Source organism: Diceros bicornis, chromosome 21 (assembly GCF_020826845.1).
Source record: "Diceros bicornis minor isolate mBicDic1 chromosome 21, mDicBic1.mat.cur, whole genome shotgun sequence".
Lineage (NCBI taxonomy): Eukaryota > Metazoa > Chordata > Mammalia > Perissodactyla > Rhinocerotidae > Diceros > Diceros bicornis.
The window spans coordinates 17,770,279-17,783,250 of record NC_080760.1 but is presented as its reverse complement, the minus strand read 5'-3'; the positions used below and the strand labels follow the sequence as shown (position 1 = coordinate 17,783,250).

The 12,972-nt window shown below is 36.3% G+C and overlaps 1 protein-coding gene across 10 annotated transcripts in view; it reads right to left on the bottom strand.

Annotated features, from left to right (window-relative positions):
* The window catches only part of VPS13B (vacuolar protein sorting 13 homolog B), a 739,916-nt gene that overhangs the window by 718,183 nt on the left and 8,761 nt on the right, over nucleotides 1-12,972 (bottom strand). The gene's annotated exons all lie outside the window — the stretch shown is intronic.

Genomic DNA, 12,972 nt, shown 5'->3' with positions numbered 1-12,972 from the left:
CAATCAATCAATCAATCGATCAATAAAATGTGTTTTAAACTAACAGAAGGAGATACTAAGGCAAGTTGAAAGAAGGGCTGAATTACAGATAGAATTACCTGACAAAATAAAAATTGCCCAACCTTGAAAAAAAAAAACTTATTGAGCTTTACCTAATTAAAGACTGTATCTGGACACTATGTGGTCATAAATTTTAAATGTTTTCTGACTGGTTTCCATTATTATTAGAAAGAAGGTTAGAAATGAAAATATAAATGTCATCACAATCACTTTATACTAATTTGTTTCACTTTCAGAAAAAAATTGTTACAAATCAACAAAGGAAGAAAAAAATAGTGTTTAGATTATATTTCAATCATATTTTTACAGTTACTATAACTCTATTTTTGAAAGTTAAGATAAATATTAAGCTTATTCATTCATTCAACAATTGCCCATCTTCTTGGTTTAGCAACACAGTAGCAATATAGCTCAATATATATGACAGTATGCCAAAGTGGTTAAGATCAATAACTCGGGAGCCCCAGGAGACATGGATTTAAAACCTACCTCTGCTACTTACTAGCACAATGACACTAGGTAACTTGTTTAACGTATCTGTGCCTCAGTTTCTTTATCTGTAAAACCTGGATAATAATAGTATCTTTGAGGATTAAATGAATTAATTTACATAAAGTGCTTAGAACACTGTCTTCCTTAAAGAGCAATCAATATAAAGATGCTAACTATTATTATTATTACAAATGTGTGAGTCTCATTTATGTCTTCATAAGTTTTTTTTAAAGGGCAGAATTCTACAACTCTATTTCTACTATTGTATTCTAATGGAATATCACAATTTTTAATTATCTCTCATTATTACATTAATTTTAAAGATGCGGTAATTTCTTCAAGCATTAATCAACCGGGACAGATTGTATTTTGATCAGTGTCTATAACAAAGACTGTTTATTGAGCAGTTACTATGTACTAGACACTGTTCTAAGCACTCCACTTGCATGCAATTATTTAATCTTTATAAGAACCCCAAAAGGTAAATACTATTATTATAGTCATTTTACAGATGAAGAATCTGAGGCATGGAAAGGTCAAGTACTTTCCCAAAATGAATCATCTAGGAGAGCCAGAATTCAAAACTGGAAAATATAATGCCAAAGTCCTTGCTCTTAACCACAATTACACTACATCTACACTTCCATTATGAGCACTGAATATGTTTCCTTTGGTTATGCATCCATTTGGATAATTAGCCAATGACATTCCACTTCTACCACCCTTTGACTTGTGTAACAATGATACATTTGTGAAATGGCTACCCAAGTTCTAGTCTATGGGCACAAACTGATTTTCTCAGGGAAAAGTTAAAGACACCTGAATCAAACTCTAGACCTTCGTATCATCAGAATGCTACTAATCATCTGAACTACTAACTAAACACTAACACGAGAGGCAGCATTCTATATTAGAAGATGGAATTTTGAACCATATGGCCCATGTTCGAGATCCAACTAAAGTTCAACACTTATTAATCCTCTGACTACAAGCAACATCATTTTCATTTCCTCATCACAGAGCTGTTGTGACAAACAAATGAGAACACATTTACACCTTGTAAAAGGCAAAGCACAAATGCTGACTGTTACAATAAACAGGTCATTCTTAAGGTAACCACAAACAAATGATTATTCATTCCTTTTTCTTCTCAAAATATACTGTACAACTTAAAAATATTTTATTCACTTGTAATTATTCAGAAATATATTGTGAAAAATGCATCCCTAAAACCAGAATACCTATGGCTGCACAAAGGATATTAGTAGCAAAGAATTTAAGAAGAGGGTTGAATAGCTTTCAAAAATCTAACTCTCAGTAAACTATTACAAAATATTCTACCATGGAACACTGGGATACTTTAAAAATGAATATAATGGGCAACTAAAGCAAAAATAAACAAACAGGACTACATCAAACCTAAAAACTTCCACACAGCAAAGAATACATTTGACAGAGTGAAAAGGCAACCTACAATGTGAGAAGATATTTGCAAACCATATATCTGATAAGGGGTTAAAATCTAGAATACATAGAGAACTACTACAACTCAACAACAACAAAAAAATCCAATTTAAAAATGAGTGAATGACTTAAATAGATATTTCCCAAAAGAACATATACAAATGGCCAACAAGTATATGAAAAAATGCTCAACATCCCTAATCATTAGGGAAACGCAAATCAAAACCACAGTGACATATCATCTCACACCTATTATAAAGGCCACTATCAAAAAATAAATAAAACAGAGGGGCCAGCCCACAGCCTAACGGTTGAGTTCGGCACATTCCACTTCAGCGGCCTAGGTTTGCGCGTTCAGATCCCAGGCGTGGACCTACACCACTTGTCAGCCATGCTGTGGCAGCAAACCACATACAAAATGGAGGAAGACTGGCACACGTATTAGCTCAGGGCTAATCTTCCTCAAGCAAAAAAAATAATAATGAAAAAATAAAAATAAAACAGAAAGTAACAAGTGTTGGCAAGTTTATGGAGAAACAGGAACCCTTGTGCACTGCTGGTGAAAATGTAAAATGATGCAACCACTACAGAAAACAGTATGGAGGTTGCTCACTTAAAAACAGAATTACCATATGATCCAGCGATCTCAGTTCAGGGTATATACTAAAAAGAACTGAAAGGAGGATCTCAAAAAGATTACTGCACAATCATGTTCATTGTAGCATTATTCACAATAGTCAACAGGTGGAAGCAGCCTAAATGTCCACTGAAAGACAAATGGATAAAGAAAATGTAGGGGCCAGCCCCGTGGCTTAGCAGTTAAGTGCATGCACTGCGCTACTGGCAGCCCAGGTTCGGATCCCGGGCGTGCGCCGACGCACTGCTTGTCTGGCCATGCTGAGGCGGTGTCCCACATACAGCAACTAGAAGGATGTGCAACTATGACATACAACTATCTACTAGGGCTTTGGGGAGAAAAAGGAAAAAAAAAAAGGAGGAGGACTGGCAATAGATGTTAGCTCAGGGCCGGTCTTCCTCAGCAAAAAGAGGAGAATTGGCATGGGTGTTAGCTCAGGGCTGATCTTCCTCACAAAAAACAAACAAACAAATAAATAAATAAATAAAATGTAGTATATACAATCGAATATTATTCAGTATTTTAAAAGAAGGAAATTCTGTCATATGCTACAACATGTGAAATAAAGTGAAAAGGCATTATGCTATGTGAAATAAACTACGCACAAAAAGACAAATATTGTGTGATTCCACTTACATAAGATATCTAAAATAGTCAAATTCTTAGAAATGGTAAGTAGAACGGTGGTTCTCAGAGGCTGGGGGAAAAGGGAAAAAGGTTGTTCAATGGGTATAGAGTTTAAGTTTTGGAAGATGAGAAAGTTCTAGAGATATGCTGACCAATAACATGCACATAGCTAACACTACTGTACACTTAAAAATGGTTAAGATGGTAAATTTTATGTTATGCGCTTTTTACCACAAAACAAAAACGAATATAAGACAGGACCTCAAGAATTCTGAGTTAGGAGGTTGGCAAATCCTCTCCCCAGAAAGCAATGGCAAAACTAGACAAAGTTTTCAAAAACAAAAGAAAACTCATGGGAAATAAGGGAAGGCTAGCCTGAGGTCACAATACTCGTTGGTGCAAGCAATAAAACAGCAGACCAGCCAGGAAATTAACAGAAAGCACCACAGAACAAGACAGCCAAAGATGGACTTGCTATGACCTCACGTTCCTGGTAGTCTAGAAAGCGATATGCACGCGCCAGGTTACTCAGAAGACACTGGAGAGGGCCCTAACAAGCTACTCATTCATGCTTGATCAAGAGACCTTGTAAACACAGTAAGTAAAAAAATGGATCAGACTTGTAAACTCCCTGAACTTTGAAAGCATAATCTAGTACATGTATATATCCCAAGCCAAAGAGCAGAAGCCTTACTGATTCAAAGGTTTAAACAACCTCTAATCAATCACTGGCTGATGACTAAGTTATAGTAACCCAGGGGTAACCTCTAGAAAGCCAGGCCTAGAAACAGAAAGAATTTGGGGAAAGAAAAAAAAACCAGCACAGACATCAGAGGCCACATACTGCAGGGGAAAGAGACACCACCAATTTAATCCAGGTAAGTTAATAAACAAATAAATAAACCAACAGGCACAACAACCATCCGCTGGAGGGAGGAAATCAGAATTAAGAGTTGCCACAACATATTATCCAAAATGTCCAGTTTTCAACCAAAAATTATGAAACATGAAAAGCACACAAAGTATTCAATAGACACTATCTCTGAGGGTGCTCAAATGTAGGACTTAATAGACAAAGACTTCAAAATATCTATTATAAATATTTTTAAAGAAACAAAAGAAACCATATTTAAATAAAAAAGCATATGACAACACTGATTCATCAAATAGAAAATATCAATAATAAGATAGAAATTACAAAAAAGAACCAAATGGAAATTTTGGAGTTAAAAAGAACAATAAACGAAATGAAGAATTCACTAAAAGAGCTGAACATCAGATTTGAGCTGGCGGAAGAAAGAACCAGCAAATCCACATCCAGACATATCCTAGTAAAAATGCTGAAAGCCAGGGACAAAAAGAAAATCTTGAAAGCAGAAACAGAAAATCAATTTGTCATGTACAAGGAAACTCTTAGTAGATTAACAGGTAACTTCTCAATACAAACAATAAAGGCAAAAAGGTAGTGAGATGAAATATTCAAATAACAAAAAAAATGTCAACCAAAAATTCTATCTCCAGCAAAAATATCCTTCAAAAATGAAGGCATACTCAAATAATCCAAGACTAACATAATTCATTACTAACAGAATACTAAAAGAAGTTCTTCAGACTGAAAGGAAGTAATACCAGATGGTAACTCTAATCCACACAAAAAGCACCCATGAAAGTAATTATGTAGACAATTATTAAAGGACAGTATAAATGCATTTTTTTCTCCTTTTTCCTTCTAACTGATTTAAAAGGCAATTACATAAAACATAATTATAAAATTGTACTGTTGGGCTTATATTGTAAAAATTCAATATATTGACAATAATAGCACAAAGGGGGGGAAGAAATGGAGCTACAGTGGAGAAAGTTTCTGTATTTTAATGAAATAAAGTTAGAAATAATTTCAAATACACTGTGATAAATTAGATGCATATTGTAATCTTTTGAGCAACCGCTAAGAAAATAACTCAAAAATAATTTGAAAATCAAAGGAATTAAAATGAAACACCAGAAAATATCTACCTAATATAAAAGAAGGTAATAAAGGATTATGAGAGAGACAAAAAAGACATGAGACACATAGAAAATACCAAAAAGGTAAATGGAAATCCAACCATATGAATAAAAACATTAAATGTGAATGGATTAAATACTCCAATCAAAAGGCAAAGATTGTCAGACTGAATTTTAGAAACTAACAAGATCCAACTATATGTTCTCTACAAGAGGCATACTTTAGATTCAAAACCACAAATAGGTTGAAAATAAAAAGATTAAAAAAAATTAAAAAAAAATTTTAAAGATGTATCTTTTTTCTGTATAGATAAAGAGAACAGATTAGTAGTTACCAGAGGCATTGGGTGGGGGGTGGGCAAAATGTGTGAAGGGGGTCAAAAGGTACCAACCTCCAGTTATAAAATACATCAGTCATAGGGATGTAATGTACAGCATGGTGACTATAGTTAATAATACTGTATTGCATATTTGAAAGTTGCTGAGAGTAAATCCTGAAAGTTCTCATCACAAGACAAAAAGAAATTTTTTAACTATGTATGGTGACAGATGTCTTACTGTGGTCATCATTTTGCAAAATACAGTCACGTGTCACTTAACAGGGATACATTCTGAGAAATTCATCATTGGGCAATTTCATCATTGTGCGAACATCATAGAGAATACTTACACAAGTCTAGATGGTATAGCCTACTACACTTCTAGGTTATATGGTACTAATCTTATGGGACCACCCTCATACATATGGTTCATCACTGACTGAAATGTCATTATGCAGTGCATGACTGTAAACAAATATCAAATCATGTTGTATACCTGAAACTAATATAATGTTATATGTCAATTATACCTCAACAAAAAAATAAATGAGATCCCAGGAAGTCATGTGATCCAGATCTTTGCCTTAAATACTTTAAATCACCACATTTTCTTGCTGTTTAGAGAAAAGGTATAGGATTCTATTTTAGGCATACAGGGAATTTTAATTTCTGTGATCTTACTTTCCGGCAGTATTTTCCTCTACTTGTTTTTCATATGATTGTTCTCCAATGCAAATAAGTAGCAATTAAAAATAATTTATCCCAGTCATATGTTGAAATTACAATTAACAAGATGAAATTTGAAAGAGGTAGTTGAAGCCAAATAACATGCCTGTAAAACTTTCAAATAGTATGGTACTAGGCTTGAAGAAACACAAGACAAAAGTGGTAAGATAGTTAAAAATGCAGTGTACCGAAAAAAAACAAGTATCATGCAAACAGTAATCATAACAGAGCTGAAGTGATTATACTATTATCAGACAAAAAAGACTAAGAAAAAAAAATGTTGCTAAAGATAACACAGGACACTACATAATGATAAAAGGGTCAATTCAAGAAGAAAATATAAAACATATGAGCACAGCAACAGAGCCCCAAAATACATAAATCAAAAACTGATAGGGGCCGGCCCCATGGCTTAGCAGTTAAGTGCACGCGCTCCGCTGCTGGCAGCCCTGGTTTGGATCCTGGGTGCGCACTGATACACTGCTTGTCCGGCCATGCTGAGGCCGCGTCCCACATACGGCAACTAGAAGGATGTGCAACTATGACATACAACTATCTACTGGGGCTTTGGGGAAAAAAAGGAGGAGGATTGGCAATAGATGTTAGCTCAGAGCCAGTCTTCCTCAGCAAAAAGAGGAGGATTAGCATGGATGTTAGCTCAGGGCTGATCTTCCTCACAAAAAAAAAAAAAGTCACTTAAAAAAAAAAACTGATAAAAGTGAAAAGAGAAATAGATAATTCAACAATAATCATTTAATACCTCACTTATAATAATGAATAGAACAATACAGAGAAAAATCAACAAAGATATAGACTGAACACTATCAACCAATTAGACCTGATATCTAATAAACCACTCCACCCAACAATTGCAAGAATACACAGTCATCTCAAGGAAAATCAGAAAACATTTGAACTAAATGAAAATGAAAACACAACACAGCAAAACTCATGGGATGCAGCTACAGAAATTTATAACTATAAACGTCTATAATAGAAAATAAGAAGTCTCTCTCAGATCAATAACCTAAGTTTCTACCTGAGGACAGCAGAAAAACCAACTAAATCCAACTAAACAACAGGATAACCCAAACTAAACAAGCAAAAACAAGGACAACAATACCAAAAACAAGTGGGGAAGGGGGAGGGCACATGCAGTTAAACTGCTGTAAGATTGTTCAGAAAACAGTACTAAGTCAAATGTGCACTTTGTAATCTTTAGAGAAACAACTGAAGTAATTTTTAAGGGTATAATTTAAAAAATTTTAAGGCAAGAAGAATTACTAGAGTGAAAGAAGGACACATTTAAGAATAATTTTAAGTACATTCAACAATAAGATATCACAATATTAAATTTGTATGTACTTAACATAATTTCAAGATATATAAAGTGAAAGTTGACAAAACTAAAAAAGGAACGTAGACAAATTCACAATTATAGTTGAAAACGTTAACATACCTCTCATTAAATGATGGAACAAGCAGACAATGAAAATCCATATGCGTTTACAAGATTTGAAGAACTCTATTAACGAATCTGAAGTAACTGACATTTATGGAAGAATACGACAACTGCAGAATATACATCTTTTATTAATTGCTCATGGAACATTTACAAAAATAAACCATATACTGAGTCATAAATTATGACAGATAGAAATCATACAGAGAATGTGCTGACTACAATGGAATTAAATTAGAAATCAGTAACAAAGATAATTAGCAATTCCCCAAATGTTTGGAAATTAAGCAATACACTTCTAAATAACCCATGGATCAAAAAAGAAACCAACATGGAAATTAAAAAATTTTTGAACCGCATAATAATGAAGAGACAACATATAAAATTCTGTATGATAAAGCTAAATAGGTGGTTAAAGAAATTTAGCATCAAATGCATATATTTAAGTAGAAAAAGGTTGAAAATAAAAGCAATGACCTAAGCTTCCACCTCAGGAAGCTAGAGAAAACAACAGCAAATAGAATCCAAAGAAAGTTGAAGGAAAAGATGAAAATAACAGCAAAAATGCATGACAGAGAAAGCAGATATAGAAAAAGAAAGTTGGTTCTTTGCAAATATTAATGAAATTAATAAAACCCTAGCAATATTGATGAAGAAAACAGAACAACAAATAAGTCACAACAAAATAAGAAACAAAACCCTTGCGTCTATAGCCGACTGATTTTCAAGAAGGATGCCCAGACCATTCAAAGGGGAAAGGACAGTCTTCAACAAATAGTGTTGGGAAAACTGGATATCCACATGCAAAAATAAATGAAGTTTGATCCTTCTACCATATACAAAAATTAACTCAAAATGGATCAAAGACCTAAATATAAGAGCTAAAACTATAAAACTCTTAGAAGAAAACATAGGGGAAAAGCTTCATGACATTGGATTTAGCAATGATTTTTTGGATATAACACCAAAAGGAAAAACTGGTAAGTTGGACTTCAAAATTTAAAACTTTTCCTCATTAAAGGACACTATCAGAGTGGAAAGGCAAGCCACAATTGGAGAAAGTATTTACAAATCATATGTGATAAGGGATTGATATCCAGAATATATAAATAACTCCTACAACTCAATAACAAAAAAGAAACCCTACTAAAAAAATAAGCAAAGAACTTGAACAGACATTTCCCCAAAGAAAATAAACAAATGGCCAATAAGCACATGAAAAGATGCTCAACATCACCCATGATCAGGGAAATGCAAATTAAAACCACGAGATACTATTTCATACCCATTAGGATGGCAATAATCAAAAGACTAAAAAATAACAAGTGTTGGTAAGGACATGGAGCAACTGGAACCCTTGTGCGTTGTGGGTAGGAACGTAAAATGGTACAGCTGCTGTGGAAAACAGTGTGGCAATTCCTCAAAAAATTAAACAGAATTACCATACAATCTAGCAACGCCAGTTTTAGGAGTATACCCAAGAAGTGAAAGCAGGGACTCCAACAGATAGTTGTACACCCATGTACACAGCAGCATCATTCACAATAGCCAAAGGGTGGAAGCAACCCACATGTGCATCAACAGAGGAATGGATAAACAAAATGTGGTATATACACACAATGGAATATTATTCAGCCTTAAAAAGGAAGGAAACTGTGACACACGCTACAACATAGATGCACCCTGAACACATTGTGCTAAGTAAAATAAGCCAGTCACAAAAGGATAAATATTGCATGTTTCCACTTACATAAAGTACTAGAACAGTCAAATTCATAGAGATGTAAAGTAGAATGGTGGTTGCCAGGCTAGAAGGAGAGAATGGGGAGTTAGTGCTTAATGGACACAGAGTTTCAGTTTGGGAAATTGAAAAAGTTCTGCAGATGGATGGTGGGGATGGTTGCTCAACAACGTAAATGTAATCAATGACACAGATCTGTACAATCAAAAATAGTTAAAATGGTGGAACAGCTAATTTTTGACAAGGGAACCAAGAACATACAATAAAGGAAGGAAAGTCTTCAATAAACGGTGTTGGGAAAACTGTACATGCACATGCAAAAGAATGAAAGTAGACAATTATCTTACACCACACACAAAAATTAACTCAAAATGGATTAAGGACTTGAATGTAAGACCTGAAACCATAAAACTCCTAGAAGAAAACACAGGCAGTATGCTATCTGACATCGGACTTAAGCAGTATCTTTTTGAATATCAGTCTCCTTAGGTAAGGGAAACAAAAGAAAAAACAAACAAGTGGGACAACATCAAACTAAAAAGCTTCTGCATGGCAAAGGAAACCATCAACAAAATGAAAAGACAATGTACCAATTGGAAGAAAATATTTGTAAATCATATATCCAAGAAGAAAATATTTATAAATCATATATCCAATAAGGGGTTAATAGTCAAACTATATAAAGAACTCATACAACTCAACAACAAAAACCCGATCAAAAAACAGGCAGAGGGGCTGGCCCCCTGGCTTAGCGGTTGGGTGCGTGTGCTCCGCTGCTGGAGGCCCAGGTTCGGGTCCCGGGCGCACATCAACGCGCCGCTTCTCCGGTCATGCTGAGGCCGTGTCCCACGTGCAGCAACTAGAAGGATATGCAGCTATGACATACAACTGTCTACTGGGGCTTTGGGGGGTGGGGGGGAAAGCCTTAAAAAAAAAAAAAAAAAACAGGCGGAGGATATGAATAGACATTTTTTCCAAAGAAGATACACAGATGGTCAACAGGCACATGAAAAGATGTTCAACATCACTAATTATTAGTGAAATGCAAATCAAAACCACAATGAGATATCAGCTCACATCCATCAGAATGGCTATTATTAAAAAGACAAGAAATAAGTCTTAGAAAGGATGTGGAGAAAAAGTAACCCTCGTACACTGATGGTGGGGATGTAAGTTGGCGCAGCCACTATGGAAAACAATATGGAAACAAAAAATTAAAAATAGAAATACTATATGATCCAGCTATTCCACTTCAGGGTATTTATCCAAAGAACATGAAAACACTAATACAAAAAGATATATGCACCCATATGTTCATTTACTGCAGCATCATTCACAATAGCTAAGACTTGGAAGCAAACTAAGTGCCCATCAACAGATGAATGGATAAAGATGTGGCATATACACAAAATGGAATATTACCCATAAAAAAAGACAAAATCTTGCCATTTGCAACAACATGGATGGACCTTAAGGGTATCATGCTAAGCAAAACAGGTCAGAGACACAGAAAGACAATTACAGTTGACTTCACTCATATGTGCAAGATAAACAAACACACAGGTAGAGACCAGATCAGTGGTTACCAGAGGGGAAGGGGTTGGGGGGAGGGCAAAAGGGGTAAAAGGGCACATGTGTACAGTGACAGATGGCAACTAGATTTTTAGTGAACACCATGCAGTCTATACAGAAGCCAAAATATGATGCACACCTGAAATTTATATAGTGTTATAAACCAATGAGACGTCAATTAAAAAAAATGGTTAAGGAATGACGTCAGCATCATGGCAGAGTGAGCTTCCCTCACTGAACTCTCCCCCTCTAAGACACAACAAAAAGGATATTCATATTCCAACAGAAGCTATTCACACAACACAGGGGATGTCTGAGGCACCCAGGCAGCCATACACCCAAGGACTGAAGTACTGGAATCCCCAGAGTAAGTGGAAGGAGTTCCAGCTTCTTAGGCCCAGCGACGCTCCAGCTCCTCCTCCTTCGGCCCAGCACACTCCAATTCCAGCTTCTTCAGCCCAGCAGCACTCCAGCTCCAGCTTCTTCGGCCCAGCAGCACTCCAGCTCCAGCTTCTTTGGCCCAACAGCACTCCAGCTTGTCCTTCTTCGGCCCAGTGGCACTCCAGCTCCTCCTTCTTTGGCCCAGCAGTACTCCAGCTCCTCCTTCTTCAGCCCAGCGACGCTCCAGCTTCTTTGGCCCAGCAGCGCTCCAGCTCCTCCTTCTTCGGCCCACTGCACTCCAGTTCCAGCTTCTTCGGCCCAGCAGTGCTCCAGCTCCTGCTTCTTCAGCCCAGCAGCACTACAGCTGAAGCTGCTTCAACCCATTCACACCTGAGCCCTAGCTGCTTCAGCCTAGCTGTGCTCTAGTCCCAGCTGTTGCCACGCTTCACCCCCAGCAGCCACGCCTCAGATCAGCCAGGGGCCAACGAGAGTGCCCACGGATTGAGGCAGGCCAGAATACACAGCCCTTGACCCCCACCCAGCAGCAGCAAGAGGAAACTGCGACCATATACTTTCACTATGAGGAAAAGTAAGCCAACACCAACAGGCACTATGCAAAAACATATTAAATCTCCAGACCAAAAGGAAAATGACAAGCACCCAGAAGTCAACCTGGAAAGCACAGAAATGTATAACCTCAATGACAGAATTCAAAATAGCCATCATATAAAGCTTAATGAAATACCAGAAAACACAGACACACAATTCAATGAAAACACAGACACACAATTCAATGAAATCAGGAGTTTCTTCACAAAAGAAATTGAAACTATAAAAAAGAAACCAATCAGAAATCGTAGAGATGAAAAACACAACAGAGGAGATAAAGACAAATCTGGAAGCCTTAAGCATCAGAGCTGACAATATGGAGGAAAGAATTAGCAATACAGAGGACAGCAATGCAGAAATGCTCCAGATGCAGGAGGAAAGAGAACTAAAACTAAAAAAGAAATGAAGAAACTCGCCAAGAAATATCCGACTCAATTAGGAAATCCAACATAAGGAGTATAGGTATTCCAGAGGGAGAAGAGAGAGAAAAAGGAGCAGAGAACTTGTTCAAAGAAATAATAGCTGAGAACTTCCCAAACCTGGGGAAGGAGCTGGAAATACCAGTGAATGAAATCAACAGATCTCCTAAATATATCAACAGGAAAAGACCCTCTCCAAGGCATACAGTAGTAAAGCTAGCAAAAGTCAACGACAAAGAAAAAATATTAAGGGCAGCTAGGCAAAAAAAACAACATACAAAGAATTTCCTATCAGGCTCTCAGCCCATTTCGCGACAGAAACTTTACAGGCTAGGAGAGAGTGGAACGATATACTCAAAATTCTGAAGGACAAAACCTTTCAGCCAAGAATACTCTATCCAGGGAAAATGTCCTTCAGATACAATGGAGAAATAATAACTACCCCAGAAAACAAA